The sequence below is a fragment of the Anneissia japonica genome, unplaced genomic scaffold (genome assembly GCF_011630105.1).
Source record: "Anneissia japonica isolate Jap-2015-1 unplaced genomic scaffold, ASM1163010v1 scaffold1826_len1998817_cov189, whole genome shotgun sequence".
NCBI classification, from domain to species: Eukaryota; Metazoa; Echinodermata; class Crinoidea; order Comatulida; family Comatulidae; genus Anneissia; species Anneissia japonica.
In genome coordinates, this window is record NW_022742159.1 from 1,677,638 (window position 1) to 1,704,103 (window position 26,466).

At 33.5% G+C, this 26,466-nt stretch overlaps 1 protein-coding gene across 1 annotated transcript in view; it reads left to right on the top strand.

Annotated features, from left to right (window-relative positions):
• Positions 1 to 1,280: 1,280 nt before the first annotated feature.
• The window catches only part of LOC117119021 (putative leucine-rich repeat-containing protein DDB_G0290503), an 89,046-nt gene continuing 63,860 nt past the window's right edge, over positions 1,281 to 26,466 (top strand). The window contains exons 1-3 of the mRNA XM_033263810.1: positions 1,281 to 1,415; positions 16,517 to 16,575; positions 21,923 to 22,084. The gene's annotated coding sequence lies outside the window, so the exon portion shown is untranslated. The remainder of the gene's footprint in view (positions 1,416 to 16,516; positions 16,576 to 21,922; positions 22,085 to 26,466) is intronic.

The following is a 26,466-nucleotide window of genomic DNA, read 5'->3' on the forward strand; positions in this document are numbered from 1 at the left end:
GGTTAAAAATTGCTAGTTATATAAATGACAATTTTGACTAAAAAAAAAGAGAATAGCATGTCCTGGTCTGCTTCTGGATACACCACGAAATGAGACGCATCGTTGGTGAAATCATATTGAGATATTCAAAAATTGTTATTTATATTTTATGACTGTATACTTAAAAATGAATTTTCTTACTAAAAATGTGTTCTCTGTGCACATATTCTTTAATTCTAGTCCCATTATTTGTACAGGTTAGTTTCTCCAAACGTGGTTATCATACACATCTCTTTATCTACTTATCCTAGGGACCATTCAAAGACCAAATTAAAGCTTATACAGTAATGTTGTCTTTTAAATATAATATATGTAAACTAAATTTTTGTGGTGAGACCACATTTGTGTGAAATAGACAAGGTTAAACCTAGCAAAAGTAAATACATGGCAATTCAACTTTAGTTTTCTCTCATACAAGAATATAATAGTTTAAAATTCACTAAACGTTGTAACTGGGCATTATGAAAATATGTTGGTCAGCTGAAATATATTTTAGGTATATTTTGCCATAAAGTTATTTGAAAATTAGATATTTTCGGAATATTTATCCATTTAATTTTATTTTTGGAGGTATATTTAGTCACAATTTAGTAACTGATTATATTAATATACTTTATACATATATACTTTATATTTTTTTTGACTGATCTGTAATGTGTATTTGTACCCAATGCTGTAGCTAGCTATTGGGACAGTTCCACACAATTTTTCTAATGGGTCCACAAAAATGGGTCCAAATTGTGTAATTTTATGCATAAAATGGGACCAGATTTCTCATATTTAGCTTAAAATGGGTAAATTTTAAGAAAATGGGTCCAGATTTTTCATATTTTTGCGTAAAATTGGTCCACATTGTTTGAATTTATGCGTAAAGTGGGTCCACCCTGATATTGTCTCCCACTGTTTGAAAATCCTGGTTACGGCATTGTTTGTACTCTTTTTCATCTATATTGTAATCTGTGACAAGCAAAGCAAATTTTTGACCAATAATATCAAATTGAATTGAATTAAATTGATATGTAAGGCTTAAAGTAACCTATTAGCATAAGAATGAGAACAAACATTCTCAGAGGACTTGATGACAGACAGGCAGAAGGATGTTAACTGATTCATATGTCTAATTTTAGATCAAGTTATCTGCTAACCCCTGGGGAGGATGAAACGAGAGATGTGCTTAAAATGTTGTCTAAAGGCTGCACTACAGCCTTCCATAGGAAAAATAAACAGCTAGGCTAGCTTTGTGGTCTGTTTTCAACTCTTCTACAATTTTATTTGCTTCTTAAGTATGCAGTTGCACCTAAATTAATTATAATTTGAAGTTAAAAAAACAAATAGCCATTGCTCGTAAAGTTACAGACAAAATTCCAAGCACTGAGGTAAGTTTATTGCTGCGAAGCAGCCAATTCATATTCTTGACAGCAATTTGACCTCTGAAAGGTCATTGTTTGTCAAAAAACGAGTGCCTAAGACGACTGAAAAGCGAAGTTTCCTTCTTTCGTTCTGCCGGGTAAAATCAATTATTTTAGGCGACGTTTGTAGACTAACCTACTCGTACCAACGCCCGCATGTCGCGCTAGCCTTATCCTACTCTAGGCCTAGACTAGCTAGGATGGTATAGGCCTAGCCTTGAAGACGAAGGTCCCAATGAAAAACAACGTCGCTCTTTGATAGCTAACATTGTCTATTTAACATCAGAATAATTCATTATTAGACCTATAGTTGTTTTTTGAATTGTACTCCACAACTGGCTAACGTCTCTATTGTTGTGACGTCATGGCTCGCTGGCTCACACTTGTGATATGTCTCGCACTTGTGATCAAATAACATGCTGGCTCGCACTTTGGCAACACTCTTTGGCAGTCAACTCGCCCCTAGAAAACCAGCCCTTGGAAACTTGCCCCATAAAAATTGTTTTTTTTTTGTAAGATAAGATTAGATTAGATTTACTGGCTTTCTCTTTTATAACAGTGGAACACTGTCGCACAGGAGAGGTTCGACCTGTTCGAAATCACAACATTGCAATCAAAATTATTTAAAATTAATTATTAAAAAATACAACTAAAGGTAACAAACACCAAAAGTCTTTGTTTTTTACTTACTTTTGGCGAGACCTTTTTTATTCCTTGTTTCGCATAGTTATTTCAAGGAGGTATTGGTTATTTTGTGAAGATTATCGAAGGAGGGCGGAATAAAAATAAAATTTTGTTTTCTTATTTAGCAAATAGTTTTGCCAAAATTATCCAGATGGAGGAAAAAATAAAAATAAAATTTTATTGGTGAATGTAAAATAGGATGGTTAAATGCATCAAATTTATAATCTTATCTTTGGAGATTTCAAGGCAGGGGATGGCGTAATAAAAATAAAGAAAAACTTTTATTTTTTTCTGAATTTCCACTTTTTTCGTGGCGGCGGGTGCGCTGATTGGCCAAAAATAAAGTTTTATTTGCAGTCGGCGGGTTCACTAAACAAGGTGTAATAAAAGTTTTGCCTTAAAAAGTATGTACTGTATAAGAAAAAGAAACATTACACTCTTATTATAGTACAGTAATTAGGAAATTAATAGAACATTAATAGAACATTTCTTGTTACAGTATTAATGAGAATAAAAGTTGAGTGGAAAAAAAATTTAAATAAATAAATACACTAAAATAATAATAATAATAATATTAATAATAATAAAACAAACACGCCAAAGTTTATAAATATATAATAGCTAAATATTGGTGGTGTTTTACATTACTTGAGTCCTTTGAGGCATTGCTTTTGTTAAATATATTTTCCAATGGTAGTCAAATGTTTTACAAATTTCTATATTTTAGTATACATCATAAATATTATCTAAAAGTACTGTAAATGGTGTCTAAATTCTCATAGTTCACATAGAACCATCATCGATATTATGGCTGTACGTTGCAGCGCCCCTGCCTTAGCTGCTCGGCCATTTGACTCGTTTTAGTCATGAAAAAAGTCTTGCTGTCTCACGAATTGCGTCCAGTATCTTGGGATTGGAAGGCAACCATCTTAACCACCCAATTCAACTCCATTCCAGTTGAGAAACTATATCTATTGAAATTATATACAAAATATGATTGAATATTATAATTTGTTTTTTCATCCCAATTTCTCTTGAATTTATATATTAAATGACATCAATTCAACTATTGGAGTGGTAATATCAACAAATTTGCATTTCATTTATCTTTATATTTGAACATGGTCATGTGACTCCACCAACATACAGCTTCCAGTATGCAGGTAGTTGCTGAAATCTCATGTGGATAAGAAATGTAATTCATACAGGTGTTCCATGCATGATTTCAAGAAACTTTCGAATTGCCAACGCGTCACTTTCGTAATACATCTCCTGAACTTATGAAACTACATAGAGGAATCTAGACTATCTTATATTTACCTTTGTAACTTTTAACAATTTTAATTTACTTTTAGTTCTGTCATTTCCTTTGTGGTCACTCTAAAAGCTTATCAGTTTGAATTAATAACTTTAGTAAACATTATAGTTTAAATTTTTCTTACAGTTTCACTATTTGCTCATGTATTATTTCAGATTGTTTATATCAAATATTGATGTTATGTATTCAATACCTCTAATAAATACAGATGAAGAGACATAAAGCATAAGCAACATTTTCAGAACAAGAATTATTAGAAGATATTGGGGATGACCTCTCAAATTCAGTGAAATCATATAAAAGGTACTTATTTCCAGAAGAGCCTACTCGCACTAAAATTGATTTACTGTAATAGAAAAAAGCTAAATTAACTAAAATTATTTTATTTACCGTATATTAATTTTGTCTATATATGTACTGTAAATAATAATGAACAGCTCATATTATTATTATTATAAATCATGTTCATACATTAAAATGCATTTTACACTGAGGGTCCCAATTGGTCAGAGCTGGATGGACAAGCACCCTCACAATTGTTGAAAAAAAATACAATAATAAAGTACTATTTTCATGAAAATTTTCACATCATATCTATAACATTCGTTAGCAATTCTTCATAGTATTTGTAGGCTATTAATGAAAGACATCGATAAACAATTGATGCATACTGTACAACATTTTACATAAACAATAAGAGATAATTTTCTCTCAATTGTTTTAAACTGTTAGTAGAGGTGTTTTTGCCTTGTTCATGATTGTAATTTTAGGAAGCTGCTCGTAAAGTATTTAGAGCGAAAAATTGAAATAAAATAATGTTATAGTTTTTGAAAGTTTTACAAAATCAAATCTATTAAATATTAAGTTTTAGGAAGCTGCTCGTAAAGTATTTAGAGCGAAAAATTGAAATAAAATAATGTTATAGTTTTTGAAAGTTTTACAAAATCAAATCTATTAAATATTAAGTTTATCAATAGAATTAGCGATAAAAATTGAAACACTTACTAATTATATTACAGTATTTCATAAAGAATTTCATTACCAAAAGAAAGGCTAGGGGATATTTTCTAATGTAATGGTCATCTTGTTATTGGATGCTGCAGGTAATAATGTCCAGTCTTCTTGACCTGTACACCTGCCATTTTATGCTCTTCTTTCAAGGTCACTGTGATATTGGCCATTAATAGAAGTGTCAAAGATAATAAACCAAATGGAAATGTAAGCCTAAACATCTTGCAACTTTGTCGGTATACTTGACCTAGAATGACCTCTGCACCGTGATGAGGGTTAAGAAATTACTACTATGGGCCTGTTACTACTTGAAAGAAAAAATTGAATTAAAAACCTTTTTTCTTAGAAATCTCTTTTTTTCTTGCACTAGAAATAGGACCAATTCAAAAAAAGAAATTTAGAAAATGTGATTAAAATCATGCAATGGATAGCATGTTTGAACGGCAAATACCTGATTTTGGCTGTGCACCTTTTAGCTGCAACAGAAAAAGCGATTATAAGGTGAAATGTGACCTTCACGTCAAACCACTGCAGAATTAGATTGTATCACGCACAAACTTTCAAGATTATTAGTCCTCTTGTTCATGTCCTAGGCCTACAAGCTAAAACGTCAACAAACATGTGGAGCGACGAAATCCTTTTGTAATTATTTTGTGGGCGATATTGGGCCTAGGCCTCTCAGCTCTTCTGTGCCTACCATTGTCCTCGTTTGCACTTTCTTTGTGCCGATGAGCAACAACCGAAATCATTCGCCGCATACCATCCTACTCCTCATCAACATGACTGGAAGTCATTTGAAGCATATTGTCTTGTTGTTGAGAAAGAAACTATACAGTTTGGAAAACGTGTATAAACAAAATGGTGACTTAATTCCGCCACAAAAACCGATTGTCATAAAAACAAAAATGCATTTGCAATGTGGGCAGGCTTTGTAGTGACTCATTAAAAAAGCGGTTAAAAATTTTCATTATCTTGCATTTATCAGCTCTATGGTTGAAACACGGCCTATGCCAGTGATCCCTAATTCCAAGGGCGTCAAAATGGAAGCAAATAGTGCCATAATGTTGGTCTTTTTGTTTTACGGTAGTTTATTAGGAGGTAGTGTTTTAGATAACTTTTCCTTGTACCCTCTGCTGTTTTTTTTTCTGAAGTGACTAGAGCATTTCCAATTTGGAATAAACCTTAAATACGCAAAATAAGGTGTGCTAACTCTTATGCTTAGAGAATGATCTTATAATATCTACTCATAATTTGTACTTAAAATTTTTTTTGCAGAACATATTTTAATTTTAATCAAGTTTAAAATATACAGTAATTAAGTGTTTAATTTTACATCACAGAATTATTTTTATAATAATGAATCCGGTGTCCTATGCAAACGTAAAATTAAATTATACGAGTTGATTGGCCGAGCGGTTAAGTCGGGGCACCATGACCTTCAGCTATAATATCAGTGCTGGTTCGAATTCCTCACTCGCATTTGGTTTCAGTGGTAGAACAAGTCTTCTCGGATAAGGATTTCAAACGGTAGGCCCAGTGTACGCATTTGGCTCATGTGCACTTTAAAGAACCCAGTACATCCTTCGAGAAGAGTAGGGGGCTACCCCTATGTACTGGTCCATTCAGTCCCCTGTTGTTTAATGGATATGCCATGTAGGATAGGGATTAAGTTTGCTGATTGGCATATCCTTGGTGCTCGTGCCTAAAGAATAAAAATAAATGAAAAAAAAATGAAAAATACTTTTAAATACTATTATTTTTCTTGTTTACTGTTTATAAACCATGTACATTAGGAATAATTATATTTAATTAAATAAATCAAATAATGATTCATTTTTAAAAAGATAATACAGTTGATGATATGTTCATGATGTAGCAAATTCTGTGGACCTCTTTATTGTCAGGGATAACAGTTTGTCATGATGCAGCTGCATTACTAAGTGTTCTCTTTGGTGCAGATGCACATTAAATTAAAATCCTGCCAACCTTTATTCAAAAGTTTGTAATAAATTTGCAGGGGAGAAGTTTAGGATGATTGTTGTGGAGTTGAAGAGGTTCCCATATAGGCCTAGCATATCCACATAACATGATTTTGTTAATTGCCTTATATGTACCGTAGTTGCAAAACATACTCATTATCTTTGTAAAATTTATCAAACCTGATTGAGAAAATAAATATTTCTTTTTTTCAGTTTCCACATTAGTGATTTTGAGCATATGGCAAAGTTAATACTGTTAAAAACCCATTAGAAATCACTTTTCTAATGTTCTGAAAGACACATTTTACTGAGGCAAGTAGCAAGTAGCAAGTAACCCTCAATTTGATTCCTGGAGCTGAAAAAAGTATTGTTTATGATGATGTCTGCATGGCCCAAGATCAGTGATTCTGAATGACGTACTCTTATGGTCTCCTCTCCTACATACAAACTTATAATCTGTTAACACTAAGGTACAAATCCTCATACAAGACATTAATAGTAAACTTCACGGTTGCAGCAGTATTAACAAACATACTACACCGTGTATTGTTCACCAATGGAAAGGGCCAGTATTGACCCCCCTCCTGCTAATGTCTCTACTCAGTACCTTTTGGAATGCTTCCTTGCTTGATTCCATATCCTATGACCCAACAAATATAATCTAAAACAGTCACTGAAGATGAAATCATAGGAAGATGACAGTATTTTTGTATTAGTAGATTTTTAGTTGTATTTCTCGGTGATCAGTTTCCTTTATATTTCCTAGTTGATTACTTGTGACATGCCGGGGCTAGAACTGTGCGAGTATTGCTAATACCCGTCCACATCAGAATAGGATGTATGACATGAGTATCCTGCTATTTTGCTCTCTTTTTTTGGCTGTTAATGTTAATGATATTTTTAACAACAGATATAAAACCTTGAGAATTTTTATAACATACAGTAGTTGCCATTTGTTCAAAATTTCATTTGTTTCTAATACAAAATATGGAGGTAAAGTAAATAATTAAATTGCAGGCATGATACATGTAGTAGTAAAATTAAACTTTTTAACTTTGTTTATGATCTTGACTTTCTTAAAAAACACGGGACATTTTGGAAAGGCATTTTTAGCCAGCTAGATGCTGTATCAAGACCATAAAAAGCCGAAAAAAATAACCCTAAGCAGTTGAGTTATACAGTGTATCGAAAGGAGGAATTCCGATAGTGAAATGGGGGTCGCCTCAGGGGTGGCGCCAGCTGGGGCCGGGGGGAAAGGGGTGCTGACGAGGAGGGCTGGGCCCCCCCCCCAGTCAGGGAGAAAAAGCATAATTCATCGGGAGAAAAAAATTATATTTTTTCTACATATTAGTAGACTCTAAAATCGATTAAATAAGCCTTTGAAACCCCTAAATTGTCAAAATTTTCGGGATCACTTTCGAAACCTTTTAATCGAAGCTCGACCACGCCCACTTTGCTTTCGTCGGGGAAATCTGACTCCTTGTCGGGGTGTGATCATAGTTTTTGCAATTAAAAACTTCTAAATAAAAAAATATTTTCTATATTTGTAACCATCATATATTGATACTTTGAATATAGTGTACATTAAGGTTGAATATAGTGTACATTAAGGCCAACTCAGGCAACATCACACTATTACTATGCAGCCCGATACAGTTTATCGCTTTCGGATCTGTGTGAGCTAAACACTGATGCGATAAATCTCCGTCGTGACAGACGTGTCTTAAAATATGACACATGTTCGATATTCTCATGACGACCATAAGACTGTCCTCGACGGTAAGTCCTGTTGGGAAATGTTGTACAACACTGTCTGAGTTTTGGATGTAATCGTGTGAAGTAAAATTATATGCTACGTAATATTGCTGTTTGTTTTAATACATTTTTTGGCAAGTTCATATAGCCCAGGGCAAGTGTTAGTTGGAAAGTTCCACAATAAATTTAGCTAATTCAGATATCAGGAAGGAACTGTTTTTTATTTTGTTCTTGCATTTGTTATCAGGTCAAATGCTGTCATAGGAAAATGTAATAATTGAATTATAAGCTTGATTGCTATATTAAGATTAATTTGCTTTAATAAGTTTTAACATTCAAATACTTAACTAATTTAATCCATATTAGATTAAATTAGTTTAAGAGTGATTTTTTTTCTTTGTTCCTCTTTTTTTGGGCCATCTTTTACTTTACAGTTCATATTGAACATTCACTTTTACAGGTCTGCTTTCTGTGCTGAATACCGTATTTATTTGAATAAACGCCCCGGAACATTTATTTTTGAGAAGGGTTTGGAGAGGGGCGTTTATTCGAGGGAGGCAGCTATGTTGTTTTGGTGTCAAATGGATACATATATACTCAAATAAACACCCCTTAATTTCATGTAGAACTACAACACATCAGTACCATCAGAATATTTTATGGCATGATCATAAAGTCCCAACCAGTTTATAAAAATGTAATTTTACTGGAGTAGTTAATTCATTAATAGAATGTGTTGAGAATGATGTTGCTTCCATTACATTTGCTTACAGTCATTCAAGGGGGTGTTTTTTTGACAAAAACATAAATGCCTTTGGCATTTATTCGAGGAAGGCATTTATTCCAAATGAGGCTCTAGAGGAGGCATTTATTCAAGGGGCCGTTTATTCTAAGTGGGCCTTTATTCGAATAAATACAGTATATGAATTGCTTTTTTTTTAATATACATATTATTTGCTGTTGACAACTTAACTGCTTTTAAACAAGCAATTCAATGTTTTAATTTAACTTTTATGGGGTTTTCCTGAAATTTTGACATATTTTTTATTATGGTTCAATGATGTAATTGTTAGCAAGCCCGTAGGAGAGGGATTGATGCAGAGTATGCAGATGCACCCCACTAAATTTCAAAAGATCAATGTTTAAAGCCTATACCATAAAACCTTGAATAGAAGTGCTGAGCTTCATTTTTTAGGACCCTTTGATGGGCTTCTTTTTGAGATGACTTCTGCAAATTAAAAAGGAGTGGCTTCTTTTCAAAATGAATGTTGTCAATTTTGGAATTACTATAGACTGTACAGCATTTTTCAACTATCAAATTTGAAATTCTGTTTAATATTTTTAAAATTTTTAACCAAAAATATTATTGATACTAACATGCTATCATAATCATCAAAGGTAACTTCATTCTGAATGTAAGTACTATCTCGAAAAAAGCCTGTATTATCTTGTTTAGAAGCCCATGGGCTTCATTCAAGATGGACTTACGTTTTAAGACTACTTTTGCAGACTGAAGAGGGGAGCTTCTTTTCGAGATGGGCTTCTCGAGATTAAGCTTGTTGTCACGTGAAGTTATGTGCTATTGTATTTTATGCCATTGTTCACATGTAGGTGCCACAGATCATTGATATGTAAATTACTCGCAGTTAAAAAATCTTGGCTCTTAGAGATTCGGGTGGTCACTGAGTGTGGTAAAGGCTTGGCGTTGGGTCAAAACGGTCTATGACCGTCGTTTGATAAGCCAGGAACAAATAACAGTATATACCGTACGTGTAGATATCAGGATAGAAATAGATTATGTTAACCTATACTAAGCTGTAATCATTACAACAACTGTAAGTAGCTTTTAAGAACAGTTTGTGGGTACAGTAATATTTCTAATCAGCACTTATTAGTGAAATAAATATTATTATTATTGTAAAATGTTTGGTATTTTACTGTAGGTGGCCTTGTGCCCGTGATTATAACTCCGTTATAATGGTTAATAACCTGTTGGCATGTTGCGTTGTACGAATGGATGATCTGCTCGTTCAAAGCCTAGGTTGGAATCTGTTGAGTTGGAAGTTTCATGCAGTACTCACTCCTGCTATCGCGAAATACAGCCTGGAACAGTTTACCAATTCAAGCTAATATGTATTGTGGACAACGGATAAGTTAATGAACATTACATTGTTTTGAACTCTGAATATATGTTAATATTCTATAATATGTTCAGATTATACGTACACATGTAAAATTAAGTATGGTTCATTATTACATAGACAATGTGATGAGGGGTACGGCAAATAAATTTATGAATTGTAACATTTGAGTCTGTAATAATTTACCTGTGTGACACTCGTAGGGCTTCCATTCAAGGTTTTACGGGATAAAATAATACCTCCATGGTTATATGTAGGCCTACAGATGCCATGGACATAAAACATTTTCAGGTCCCTAATGCCCAAATGTGAATGGAAATTTGAATAGAATTCTGAATTATGGTTTTCGGAAATCCATTAAATAAGGCCCTCAAAATCCTACTTTGTTGGAGCTTCCGGGGGCGCTTCCCCTCTCCCTTTTTTAGGACTCGGAGGGACGTGCTATCTACCGATTGGTGCCAGTGACTGATCCATGTGCTCCAGACCTTGTTAAAGACTAACCGAGTGACTATATACTCCTATATGATAAAATAATTTACTGGATACTATATAGTAATCAGGGGCAGATTTAGAGGGATGCTGGGCCAGCCATGGACCCCTTTTGGAAAGTAAAAAAAAAAGGAATAATAAGAAAGAAAGGAAAAGAAAAAAAAGCGATCGCCCAAAACACCGCAGAGGTTATTTTCGGAATGCCCTGGGTGGTGTTATCCCCAATTTCCCACCCCCTTTCCCTTCCCCCCTTTTTTCGGACATCTCTGGATCTGCCCCTGGTAATTAAGGTTCTGAATTTACATGTTGCTACTATGAGAAAGCCGACGTAAGGGAAAAGAATGTTTTGGGATAGCAAGTTGTGAGTTTGTTGAACTTACTAGTTATGGTACTATGGGTGACCAGGGTGACCTTATAATATATTCAAAACATGTGTTGTCTACCATAAGTAACTGTCTTTTAAAAAATAGGCAATTGATAGATTTATGAATGAAACATATGGTTGAAGGTGGTAATATATTATTTTTTCATAAATTCTTTTTTAAAAAAAAGTGTTGAGTAAGATGTAGCTGCCCCAGTTAGCGCAACCTCTTCTCTCTTGCTCAGTTCAATGACAATTGGTGCTGTGTTATAGAAAATTTGAGAAATGTGATTTTGACTTCTTGGTAGAAATTTATGTTGTTTCTGTCAAAATTACTTTTAAAAACACACAAAAACCCTTTAACCAAATATCAAACCAAAGACAAGATCAAGGAAATAAATCCCATCAACTGAAAGAAAGCAAAAAAAAAAAAATCAAAACAAAAAACTAGACTTACTATTTCACAGTAATTTTGTTTCTAATATAGTTTGAAACACTTTAGAAAATGCAATTTGTGTTAACATAAAAGTTAAATTACCTGTTTATTAATATTAAAATATGTAGAAAGAATGTCATATTTTAATATGCACATCTTTGGTATGCTAGTCGCTGGTTAGATAATTTTTGAAGAAGATTCAAGCACGGAAAGTGACCTAAATGAGAGACAGAATAAACATGTGAAACGGGATAGAATGAAAATAAAACAATGGCTTTTCTGCTAATGCGGGATAATCCTATAAATGTGTAATTGTTTCTTTAGTTTTTCCACAAAAATTACACCAAAAGTTCAAATTCCTTAATTTTTATCATTTTCAAAAAAAAAAAAAATTAAAAAAAAATTAGAGAAAGAATTATTGTAATGATTCTGTACTAATCATTGGTATTTTGTATTTTTTGTTGAAATCCTTCAGCAAATCGTTTTCCATTCCTCATTTTCCAACTCAATTCTAAGTCAATACAGCATTATATATCATGTGCTTAAAAGAATATTAAGAAACAATTTATACTTATTCGTTAATGCTGCAATAAAGGACAACAATAATGATAGGCCTACTATCTAGAGAGGCCTATATAAGCAAAGTGTTGAGAAATGTACTAAAAGTAGTAAATATTTTTTTATGTGAAAACTAGAATAATATTGCAACTCTTTAATACCGAATTAATATTGCTTTAACTGACAAATTTACAGTGTAAACTAGGTCTGCATGTCTCTGGAGAGGCTCTAGCTGTGTAACAATCCTGTTTGTGAACCATAATGTTATGACCTTTGCACTCCACCAATGAAAAAACTACTGTGTTTTACATTGGGACATGTCATAATTAATAGCTCAGCATTATTGTAGCTTTATACTGTACCGTCCTGATGTGGTAAGTTAATAATATATAGGTAGAATGCTTCTCATGAAGTATAGTATAAATGTTTAACATATTCTGGGAAAAAAAAGTTTTTTTTTTTTTAAAAACATTTTGAAGCAATGATCTTACTAACGGATATCATGTAGGTGGTCATTTTTTAGAATAGAAATGGCTTGTTTAGAAGGCTGTTAGTCATAAAACCTTTATGATGAATTGGTAATTGGGCTATAGTAATGGCCCACATTCTCTAACATCAAAGATCAGCACTATGAGCATCTACAGTATATAATAAATAAAATTGATTCTCTCTATATTCTATCGAAGCCATTTTTGGTACATTTAAACCAATTGGTGTGACCTATATAAATACACAAGTATTTTTTTCTTCCTTTTAACGCTATATTTTGGATCCTAAAGTGGTTCTTGGAGCATGCTAACTAATATACAATATTTTCATGCTGAACAAAACTTGCTTTTCATGTCAATTCATTGCATTTCTCTCTGAAGGCATTCATTCATGTTATGTGCACAAACCTGCAAACATTGGATTCAGAGGGTTAGGAAGAAAATTCAATTCAAATTACACTAAAAAGTGCCATTTGTGGACATCTACTAGTGCCATAGACATAAAATTGTGTCCAAGTCATACAATGACGAAATCATTTTATTTTAATGAACCTAAGAATTAGTAGATTTTAGAACTAATTTGCAACAATAATTTGCAAAGCAAATATTTATCATATGGAATCAACAGAAAAAAAGGGTAGATGAACTCCCCAGAGTTGACGGCCTACCATACTTAGTTTTAATAGTTCAGGGATTCCAACTCAAAGGTCTAGCGTCAGCGGTGGTGCCAGAAATTTGCCAACAAGGAGTCTGACATGTCCAACGGAGGGGTCTGAACCAAGGGCCGGCAAAGCCTCAGTCAACGCCCCAGAATAAAAACTCCCTTGTAGGGTTCACAGGGAGAGTTTTTATGGCTTAGTGTGGTCCAAAATGTGCTATTAGACGACAATATTAGGGATTAATTGGCAGTCAAAACAACATTTAGATAGGCAAATTATTATTTTTTTTATATTTTTGATCCAACGGCCTTGTTGTGAGGTAAGTTCCACAGGAAACTTGGGCACTTATCGGTTTATCCAGTAAGTATACATTGCACCTCTCACACAGCTTCTACCATGGAGATTATAGCTATATCTCTATGCTTCTACTCACTGCAAGAATGTTCAAAAGTTTATGTAAATATTAATCATTATAATAGTAAAGTATTAATCATTATAATATTAATAATATTATTCTTTATGAAGATTACTTGAATATTAGTACAGTAGTTAAACCTACTTAGCAGTTATTTACAGTGTAAATGAATGCTAAAAATATTAATTATATTTATTTAGCGAAAAAACTGTTTTGTTGTTTTTTTATGTAGGAAAGTTAGGAATATATAAATTGAATTTGATTAACTACCGGTAATATATGTGGCCTTTAAGTTCCCCCTTTCATACTTTCGCTTTCAAAATTTGATGAAATAATATAAATACTTGTTAATGATGAAGCTTTCAAATTAAATTACTAACAGTGGCGGCACCATAAGGGAGGCCGCAGGGGCTTAAGTTATATATTATTAAATTTTAATTGCATGTAATTGTTTGAAGGAAAAAGTTGAATTTTTCTCATGAAGCGATTGAACTGCAATGTGTGTTTGACATGACTAATAACATGATGTAGGGTATGCATAAAAATGACCATTAATATCACTTTCCAAACAGTTTTTATAACAGTGCAAAATGTAAGAGATATTTTTTAGGTAATATATCTTTCAGGATTAGAAACAAATATTTATCAATTTAAGGATGTAATAATTATAAAAGTTCAAAGTTTAATTCATGAAATTATCATTGCATTTAACAATTATAATCAATTTAAAGTGTGAAAGAAATTTACCTAATTTTTAAAAGCCCCTCGGTAATCTGCTTGCAGGCACCGTAATTTAAACTACAGCCAACAGTGTTGTTGTTAGTGCTCTATTCTACTTGATAACACTTATCTAAGTCACATGTGTTTTAGCTTATTTACATTTAACTAATAACTAATACACTTTCATCTATACAAGATCGCAATCCACTGCATTGTTGACATATATGCCTGATAATGTACCCATCGTAATAATGCTAATTACGAATATAGATTAAGTTAATTAATTAATTTGCATAAGGATGTAAGAATGCAGTCAGTAAATTTGCCATCTCAAATATTTCACACTCATAACTTCTCTCAAGAATCTCCCGGAAATAACCCATCTCCCTCAAATTCACTGATATTTGCGGGTTATAAATATTTTATTATCAATTGTTTCATGGAAGTCAGTGCCGATGGGTATCACTGTATGCAGTCATATATAAAATTAAGTTTAAGTCAACCACTGCAGATCAGTAGAGCATTCAATGTGAGGTCCTAATTTTTTTTCAAAATTACAGTATAAACAAAATGGGAAAAAGGAAAATTATATTCTAAAATTTATGTTTGAGAGTGTCATTTCCGGCAGTCTATAAGTATCATAATCAAACTTTCCTACCTCAGCCCCAACCAAGGTGGGGCTGACCCTCCCCAACCCCTATTTTGAATTCTTGGATCAGCCACTGTTACTAGATCTCCTGGAAATGACTTCTTTCAACTTGGGACCCCTGTAAGAATATACAAAACTGCTGATTTTCCTCCAGGATTATCTCCCACCAGGTACCCATGACTCCATGGCCCCAGCATTTTTCCCATTCTGCTTGCCATGACCCCATCACTCAAATTGATACCCTGTCTCGGATCTCATCCCATCCCATTTTACTTTTTAAAAAAGAAGTTTTAAATTTATATAATAGTAAGACACAATATTTTAATGTTACAAAGGCTTGTATTTAGATATGACGTTGTCGTAATACTTGTCATGTTTGAATACTGTAGCTTTTTCAAATATATTTTTGGGGTTTTTGGTTTTACAGTTTGTTATAGGGGTTGAACCTGTCTTGTACCTGTTCTGACTGTGCTTGGTTTGTATTTCATAGTCCTCTTCGTTTGTATTGTTCTATTAAATTTTAAGCTTGCTAAAGAATAAATAAAATCCAAAATAATAAATAGCAAACACAAATGTATTAGTACAGATAATTGAAGTTTGAAATTTCCACTCTACTGTGTAATGATATATTCATGCACCACTGCAATTGTGAACATGAGGTATGCAGCATTATGTGCATTAAAAAAAAACCACATGTGAAAAGAGTTGTATTTTATAAGGAACATAATGTGTATCTGGGCAAACTAGTAAAATATCATGTGTGACGTACTTGTATATTTTGCTGAAGTGATGCAATTCTAAATATCAGGAGTAAGAGTGGGAAGGGACTTGGTGAAAGTGAATTTTATGATATTATTTTTATCTAATTTTTTAGGGTATCTTAGGCCATGGAGGAATGAAATATGCATGTACCCTTTTTTGGCCCACACACTCAGCATGTTACTTAAAATAATACAACTCACTCCATGAATGTGAGGCCTACTACTATTATTAGTATTGTGTCTACATCCTTAGATGAAAACAAATCTCTATTCACTTGAAAAGGATGTAAAATTCTGTTTGTATTTTACATGTTTAGGGGCTTACCAGGAAAGATCTGGTAGCTGGGATAAGGAGTGTGGTTGGGTGGAGTGAATGCTGCTGTTACATGCAACAGAAATGTTCCATACTACTGAAAGTTTGAGGAATGGTTACTGGATTGAACAATGTTGAGAATAAGGCAATATGTGTGGAGTTAAATGACTGTAATCATAATAATAAATGTAGGTCAATTTTGAATGCTTTACTTGAGGGGCAAGTAAGAGAGAGCCTAATAACATTGACTGCTCTAATGCTCCGTGTTTCCATAGCTCACTGGCTGTTTGTAATGTGATGCCCACTGAAATTGTTTGAATTCTTTTTACAGTTTGTGGAACAAGAAGCTCTGAAGTCTACAGAACTTTGGACTAGTCCATTAACTTATGGGTAAGTCTGTATCTGTTAATAACACAAGTATTCTCGCAATCCTTGATTTATTACTGTAACTATTCATTAATGTCAATTTTTTTTCTGCATTAAACAGAATTAATACTATACAAGAAAATGACTTATGTTCATGTAGAAATGCATGTCTATTTCAGGAATTTATTTTAATGGTTATTTCATTTATTTTGTCTAGCAAGTTTAACAGTCAAACAGTAACAAAGATACGATATACAATAACATGAATACATAATGTATCGCTGGCTAAAGCAGTGGTTTAGGATTCAGTGTCATGCCACATCCTCGTATTTCTTTCATAGATGCCTACTACATACGATATCTAGGACTGTGTTTATAGTGACTTTCAGACAATCCTTGCGCATATTTTAGTTTAGTTTGGGTTATAACTTTTATGTTTGTAAAAAGTTATCACTTAAGAAATGGAAGTTGCATAAGGGGTTCTTCCACATTATCAACATTTTCACAAGTGTACAAACAGTACGCTAGGGGGCGGGGGTAGACAGATTTTTACACTTTTTACATATGCATAAAAATTTTGATTCAAAATAACATGCAATATGTAAAATAATGGTAAAATTATAATGTAACCAGGATATAATATTAATTTTTAAGCAACCAAGTACATGGCTTAATTGATTTCACAGAAAAATGGAGAATGGTTTTGCTTAGTCAATATTTTTTGTACACTTTCAGAGGGGAGGGAGGGGATACCGAAAAAGAGTACTGCTTGTACACTTGTGAAAATGTTGGTAATTGTGAATGACCACTAAATTACTTACATAAACAATTAATTGATCACTTGAAAGAGGCTTCAGATTTTGTTTGCTCAAGTTTGAATCCAATACAGTACACTGTCAGCCACTGAAACCCACCTACCTGTGTACATGTGCTTTTCTAAACACCATAATGAAATAATCAATAAAATACAAACTGCGAATGTGTATTTTATTCCCTTCCATTTAAAACAAGGTACAAAAGAGTAAAACCATTTTTAAATTAGTACTGGATTATGAATATAAGCCTGTCAAAAGAATTTGCATAAATTGTTAATTTGGCAGAAGTAAGGACGCATTCTTCTTGTCTCATTACGTATTTAAAGAAGTGCCAACTTGATGCTGGAAAGACTTCCTTTCACTGTTCAGCTTATTGGTCTGGCTTTGGTATGTAAAGCTGACCATCTAAGGACTCTACAGTTGATCTTCTTGTCTTGTATTTTTCTATAAAAGAAATCTTCTTTTCAATATTCAAATGAGTAGCTAATATCAGTACCAAGTTTGCCACTTGCATTAAGTGTTGGAACCAGTGCTGCAGTACCCTGTGAACAAATTTATATTATTTTTGATTAGAACAAAAATTCTGACTCTTTCTGACATACGACCTGTGAATACAGAAACCTGAGACTCCCTGTTGCTTTTCCCAAATAGTGTCTGCCTCGTTTTGACACATCAACATAGCATTATCCATAATTCACACAAACATGACTTAATTGATTGGATGTCAAACACATTGAACTGACGTCACTTGATGTTAGGGTGCTGCTATTCATATTTGATTAAGGTTGATTATCTAAGAATTCAGTGACTAGTGCATTGTCTTTTTTTTTTTGCAAGCACATGATTTTACTGGCATCGATCAATCAATCAAGATTATTAAATAAAACATGCATTAACAGTACACTGAAGTCTTTACTTAAAAAGGATTACTTTGAGTGAAGTTTGAATTTCCTTAGGAAGAACATTCCATGCAACTGATGCTGCCTGAAAATGCATGATGCTGTGACATGCACAAGTTTATAGGAAGAACACAGTTTATGAGATGAAAATGACTGATATCAAAGCGGACATTCATTTGTGACCGGTTCTGGAAAATCCCGCTGTTTGTTGCAATTACTATTTCAAACATGCACCCAAAATGTTTCAAAATCAGAATTTTGAAAATTTTAAGGTTTCTGGATTTATAAAAGAAGAATATCAATGATGAACATTAAAATATCAATTACTAAACCTAACTGAAAAGTACAGTACATTAAAATTATTTTTAAAATACAAATCTTAATAATAACTATTGATTTTGGAATCTTTGGAAGCAGTTATCTCAAAACCTACATGGCTGATATATATTGAATATTCATAACTTCTCTAAATACTCAACCTATTTCCATCAAATAGATACTGTTAAAAGAAGAATTCATGCAGAATCTAAAAATACCAAAAATTCAATTTTGAGTTTTCCCAACAAATGGCTGTTTTTGCCAGAGCAGATCACATTTATTTATTCGACCGATGCATATTGAATAGGGTTCAATGAAACTTGGACCAAGGTCTGCAAAATACAAGTCAGTTGGTGGATTTTTAGGTTATAAAAAGTAATTTGTACTTTCAGTGATCGGGAATTGTACAGATAATGAATGACAAGTAGTGTACTGCAGTGATTTTAGCAGTGTTTTGAGCATGCTGAAGAGGAGATTGTTTTGCAGAAAGTACAGCACATATGATATTCTCAATCTGTTTCTTGATATGGCTAAATATAAAATTTCATTGCATGTTACAGATTTTGAGATATGTTAGATAAAGTCTGAAGAGTAGTCATCAACTGAATGAGGTTTGATGCTGGATATGTGAATCACAAACTGAATATTAAGACTTGATAGGTTTGGGTATAACAGGGCATCTGCTGAGAGCAGCAGTTGTTCACAGAGCTGCATATCTGCTGGGCTACTATACAGCGATGATGTATGAGGCACTGCCGGGGTAGCCCAATTGGGGCCCTGGTAGGGTTGGGTGATATGGCCCATGAGGGTTTTTGTACTTTCCAACTTTGCTTGATTCCCATGCGCAAGATATTAAAGACTATATATTAAAGTTATCAATGTATTGGTCCAAAATGTATGATGCTTTTATCACTCTTACAATAGCTATTTTTCACCATAGTGTCCAGGGCCCTTATATAGTCTAGAGGGTTGAGTGACAAGGCCCAAGTGGCTAAGCCCACAAATGCTATTAAACAATTCAGGGGCGGATTTGGAAGGGGGGCCCCGGCCCCCCCTTTTGGGAGGTAAAAAAGAAAAAAAAGAAAAAAAAAAAGAAAAAGAAAAAAAGGATAGCCCACAACGCCTCAAATGTTATTTTCCGGCGTCTAGAACACAAGAATATCCCCCGGATGCCCCCGGACCCCCTAGGACATTGTTGTCTCGATCAGCCCAAATTTTGGCCCCCTTTTTGGCCCCCTTTTGGACAACTCTGGATCCGCCCCTGCAATTATTTGTCAAAAAATAAATGCCCTTTGTCATGACCCTTTTCATTTTTTTCACCCAGGCGGCATGGGACACTATAGGCCTGGTACTGAGGCACTTACTGGTGGTTTTCCTGCTTGGCACAATGGGTACATATCAAGCTGGGGGAAAATTAAATTATTTTAAGTAGCATTTTATTGAAATAGCTTCTTATCGAGAAGAATTTCCTTATTTTTAGATTGTCATCACTATCAGGTAGACAGGAAAAAGCTTGATGAAATACTCTTGTCGGCTAAGTGCTTCAAATTCTGTTCAACCTGAAGTTTCCGTTTGCTATCACATCTTTACAATCCTGCTTGTTGTTTTTATCAGATAAAGCTTAAAATTCAGAAAAGGAAATTATGTTTTGAAATCATAGGGGTGGTTAATGTGATTATGCTTTCATCAACTTGTAAGGGAAGGAAGTCTTAGGATTCACTTGCTATCTGAAATCTTCGTTCTCCCTTTGTGAATTCGGTAAACTCAATGTTGGTCACTTTATCCATTGCTCTTTTTATGCATTTTGTTACATTAATTATATTTAGTTGTGGCTCTAGAAGTGAATAAGGATTTTGGGGATGGCCATGTAGAAGAAATTGTCCATAAACTTTTGTTTTGTAGAGGCTGATAAAATGATATTAATGGTGTAAATGGTGATATTGAATAAATAGGGGGCATGACTTGAGTAAATGAAGCCTAATATGAGAGAGGCAAGTCCATGAGTAGTGGTAGGTGGGGTCCAGGAAGAGGCGCCAAGAAAATAATTAGTAGTTTTTATGTTGTGTTAGTTGACTAATGTAAACTAGTAATTTTAGAAGAATAAGCCACTACATACACTCTTCCTGGCTACTACAAGATCAAAGAGTTTGCCCAGCTTAGACCTAGAGATATTTTATTTTTAAAATTGTTTTGCTAAGTCTAGATATGCCAATGTACTGTACCTCAATGCAACAATGCTATAATTAAAAATTGTAGAATTGACATAAACAATCAGTCCTTTATTTAATTTAATTCTAATTGCAGTATTTAAGTGCAAATTATAGAATAGACAAATTATGCAGTCATTCCAGAATGAACATAAACTGTGTAGTGCTTTATTTTATTTTATTTAATTCTCATCCATGTGAGTGACTCACCAGTTACAGGATGGAATCAACTGTGACGCGCTTCTATAAACTCAATATGAGGCTTAGCATGGGCTTAGGGGCTTACAATGGGAAGTGGATTTGTTTTACTTGTGAGAAAAAGTCCTGGTGTTGGAATGATGTGGACCAAGGAACCTAAAAATAAAAGGAAAGCATCTAGATCATCTAGCTATCGCCCTAATTAAAAGCCGAGCTTTGGAAAAAAAAAAAAAAATTTTGATATGTTACATACAATACTGATTTTTCTAAGACACAAAAAGGTTTTTTGTCTAAAAACTTGGGGACGGTTAATGAGATTTTTGAATATTAAACCGGGCATCAGAGAAGAAATTGGAAAAAATGGTGGTTACACCATTTTCCTCCAGTTTTTTAAAATTCAAAAGTCTGTATCTCATTAAACTATTCCCAAGTTTTTCGTCGAATATGCTTTTGTGTCGTAGAAAAATCGATGGCACAAAATATCAAAATTTCCATTTATAATCCAAGATTCCAAGAAATTCTTAAGTTTTTTGTATTAACTTGATCATTCTTGTATGTTGTTGAAATGTACAGTAGGTCTATTTACATTTCAAATGATAATAATTTTCTTATTTGATTTGAAACTAGGCCTACATTACAGTTCAAATGGTAAACCAATATTTTGATAGGCACAAATACAAGATATGCAATGTAATTATAGGGTTAACAACTCATTTGCTATTTGCAGGGTGTATTTTAAGTTATAATAGAGCTCATTTAATAATATGATAATATGAAGCCAACAAATGTTCTTAAAATAAATTTAAAGTCTCCCTGTTGATGTAATGGAATGTTCTCAAGCTACCTGTGGTGAAGGGCAGTAACATTAACTAGAATGATAGACCAGGAATATGAAGCCTGTCATATTTCAGTTTTTTCTTCTTTCTCTCAACAGGAATCGTGTTTCACAGTTGGTCTCACCAAAAATCAAAGTCCCAATCAAAGGCAAGAAACTTGTTTGTCCTCTGGAAATGTAAACGAATGTTGGATATTCTCTTCGCTTCTGATAAGAAGAATAATGTTGAAGAATATGTTTCTTGGATTCTAACAAATTAGGGTATGTTTTTTATTTCTATCTTGGATTAATTATTTTTCCTGTTATCTGGAGCCTGCTGTGATAATCTGTATTAGCCAATGCTACTGCTATTTGCCAACAAAATAGCCTCCAGCTTAAAACCAACTTAAAAAACTTAATTTGTAATTGATCGCTTTTTAATAATATGTAAAACTGGATTCTGTGCTCTGGTCTTTACCATGAATTAGTTTTCATAAGAAATCTTATTATTCAGAAAAGGAATAATAATAATAATAATAATTCTGGATTTATATAGCGCCTCCCGTTGACACAACCTCGAATGAATAGAGTACAGAAACACGAAGTCTACTATAGTATGTTATATATTTATTTTAACCAGTTAATATATTGTACGTCTGACTACAGAATTGAAACCAAATAATGAAACTCTAATTTTATACTAAACATCTACTACAGATATAATAAATTTTGTTTCTCTTGCAAACTGTAAGTTGCTAAATGTAAAAATCTAGGTGTCTGTATGGTTATAATTTGATTTCAGGCATATGTAAACAGCATTATTTAATGAACGTATTTATATATTTTTTTATATTGTTACAAAAATATAAACCTTGTAATCGTCGGCGTAGAAAAGTGAGGTCACAGAGGTCACGTTGGCTTTGTAAACACATACACTAGTAGTAAAATGACTGGTAGAAAACTGAAATTTTGCATGTAGGTGCTGTCTGATGTGTAGTTTTAATCGTTTTTGTCAAGAAACAGCATTTGTTTGTTAGGTTACATCAATTTTTATCAGTGGCGTATCAAGGAGGTGCGTTGGGGACGCATGCCCCCCCCCCCAAAAAATACTTGTGCCCCCAGTTTTCCCCAAAGAAATCATAGTCAAGTAGTTAAAAATCACCTAAAATTACCTTATTTTGCGAATTAGAGACCCTTAACTGGTCATCAAGCCCACCCCCCCCCCACTTCACCTTCGTGCCCTTCCCCATCAGCACCCCCATTTCAAGACTCTTAGATACGCCACTGATCTTTATGTATTGTACTCTTGATAATTGTAATAGGCCTATATCTTTGATATGACACATACATCATTGGGCAAAATCGTGAGCACAATAATTGTTACTATAGTAAGGAAAGTGGTATGAAGAAATACAGTATATACCATGTTATAAAGTAGAAATGAATAAATAAAAAAATGATCTTAAATGTATGACTGAACAAAGCAATTTAGGTACTGTACTGCAAAAGGATGAAAGTGAACTTGTATTGTAGTATATCATACTTTTTCTAATAAAAGCTGATTTGGATATCCTTATCATTTCAATAATTATTCAATTCCTTAATTTTATTAGTCGTATAGCTCAGGTCAGAGTCAGTTTCCGTTCAGCAATATCTTGTACAAAACTTGCAGTTTAGGATCCATCATGTTAGGAGGCTGAAAGGCTGGAGTTCTCTTATCATCCATCTGTGAGTCTAGAGATTTGTTATTTTTTCATAGAAATTTACCAGAAGGTCAACAAAATCTATAATGACATTGCAAATTTTAATTTGATCAGAAAATTTAAGTTTGGTATAATGCTTTGTCTGATGGGCCAGGTGATAATTTTCTTGGTTGGCTCACAAATTAATGAGTACAGGAATGCGGAAGATTCAAACGAAACACATGTCGTGTTGTGATGTGGGATGAGTTTTATGGTGTTACGGTGACACATTCAAGGAATTACTTGAGATGTAGGATGAGGTATATTGTGTTACGGTGACACATTTAAGAAATTACTTGAGATATAGGGTGAGATGTACAGGAGGCCTATGGTGTTACGGTGACACATTCAAGGGATTACTTGATATGTGGGGTGAGATGTATTGTGTTACGGTGACACATTTAAGAAATTACTTGAGATATAGGGTGAGATGTACAGGAGGCCTATGGTGTTACGGTGACACATTCAAGGAATTACTTGATATGTGGGGTGAGGTGTATTGTGTTACGGTGACACATTCAAGGAATTACTTGAGATGTGAGATGAGGTGTATTGTGTTACGATGACACATTCAAGGAATTACTTGAGATGAGAGATGAGGTGTATTGTGTTATGGTGACACATTCAAGGAATTACTTGAAGTGGGATGGGATACTTGAGATGTATGGTGTTAAGGCGACACATTCAAGGAATTACTTGAGATGTGAGATGAGGTGTACAGGGTCTGGTGTTACCAGGGTGATGTAACACCTCCCTGGTGTTACGGTGACATATTCAAGTAATTATTTGAGATATGGAGTGAAATGTACAATGGTGTTAAGGTGACACATTCAAGGAATTACCAATAACTGCTCGCTTGTTGAGATGTGAGATGAGATGTATGGTACTAATATTTGAAAAATAAGCCTATACTACTATTTTGTCAAGGTTTTGTTTAGTTATTTTAATATTTTTCTCTTTGATAAAACTTTCTAATGTAGTAAAAATATATAACACAATAAGACAATATCTTCTGTCACCTGATTGACCTTACAGACTATAATAATATGTGTTTGTTTTTTTTTTTTTGTAATTTGCTTATTCATAAATATCTAAAAACACTGATGCTATTCTGTAGGATCATACACTATTAGTATTACTGTACTTACAAAATCACACAATGCCTTGCAACATATCATTTGTAATTTATGCAAAATACTTCATAATTTTTGGAAAACACTCAATTAAAAAAGTTAACAAGTGAGTAGTTCATTGAAAGGTTAAACATATGTGATTAAAGCTGTATTACAGTAAAACTGAAAGTAATATGGATGTGTAACAATCATAACTGTAATTATTATTAAAACGTTATTTGACAATAGTTGTTTGAATTAGTGAAAATTGTTAGTTTAAATACAGTAATGGCATTTTTCGTGATTTTATGCTCCATGGGAAGACAATCTGTAATGAAGGTTTTTTCTTTAATTCAGTCAGCCAAACATCTTACAGCCTTAGATGGGAAGATGTTCACTTACATTTTCTTTGTTTTTAAATATTTTTTTCATTTGTTATAAAAATTGGTAAAAAGTTAAATAAATTGAACCTTCCTCACTTAAAAATCACTTGTACATATTTCTAATATTTTAAAATTCCACACCTCACTGACAAGTTGATGATTTAATGGGATGATATATCATCAGAAAATGATTGAGATCATTATTCATTTTAATTTGTTTTGTCAGATTGGCCTTTTCATTGTAGGTTCTTCAGTGTATTTTGTTATCTATAGTCTTGTTTCCGAAATGACATGATTGTTTGATTGTAGTATTGTGTATCAGGTTTATAGTGATATATATTTGTTGAATACTTCAATCCATAGATATTGGTGAGGACAGAAAACTATAAACTTGTATTTGACTGCGATTTGGCTTTTTGAGAGGGTAAATTTGAGAAGCCATGTCGATTGAAAATTTGTCATGTGGACAAGAAGGAAATGAATTTATGATTCATATAGAATGATAGGCTGTCTACAGGGAAAGTGAGAAACTTTAGTGAATCACTGATCACCAGACAGACAAGTAGCTGGATACAATGATGAAGCTATGCTCATAATCAAATAGTAACCCAGGGACGGATCCGAGATTTGAAAGAGGGGGGTTCAAAATGTTTTCAAAAAACCCCAAATTGAAAGGGAGGTCCGGGAAAATTTTGATTCCTAGATGGCCGTAAATGAGCTTTCCCGACTTCTAAGGTATCATTTAATGACCTCTAAGTTCTTCAAAATTCAAGGTTTTCCCCCTCTTGAAAAAGGTAATGTAATTTTATCTTATTCTTAGGCCTATACATAGATAAAAAAAAGTCAAAGACATATCAGTATATTATTATATTCCAACATAATTGAGTATTTGGTTACGTAGTGTTTCTTCTATGGATCAATGAGTCGATAGGCCTGAAGAACGCACTTTCGTACATAAATTATTAAGACATTGGACCAAAAACAGTGTTTATAATTTAATTTAATTGAAGGCTAGTTGGCTGAGCCTAGTTTGTCCGATCTGTCAACCTATGCCTAGGTAGGTAAGCATGCATTTTGTAAGCCAGGACCCAGTAGTGTTTTGAACTCCCTGAACCCCCCTGGATTTGCCACTGTAACCCATGCGATGGTTTGCAAATGTTCAGTAGTGGTACAGTACTGACCAGAAACAAGGGTGTTTATGATTTTAAGTCAATGAAATTCTAAAAGGAACAGTTCAATGATGATGATAGGAGCATGGAGGTATTATTGAGAAGGAGATCACTTGAAAAAGATGAGAGTGTCATTTCTGGCCATCCAGAGGTTCCTGTTCTTAAAATAATCTCATTTGGGAGGGGGAGCCACCTCTTAAGCCCTTCTCCCAGCTGGGGCCTACGACCTCAAGTCCTCCCTGTTGGACAGACCTACCC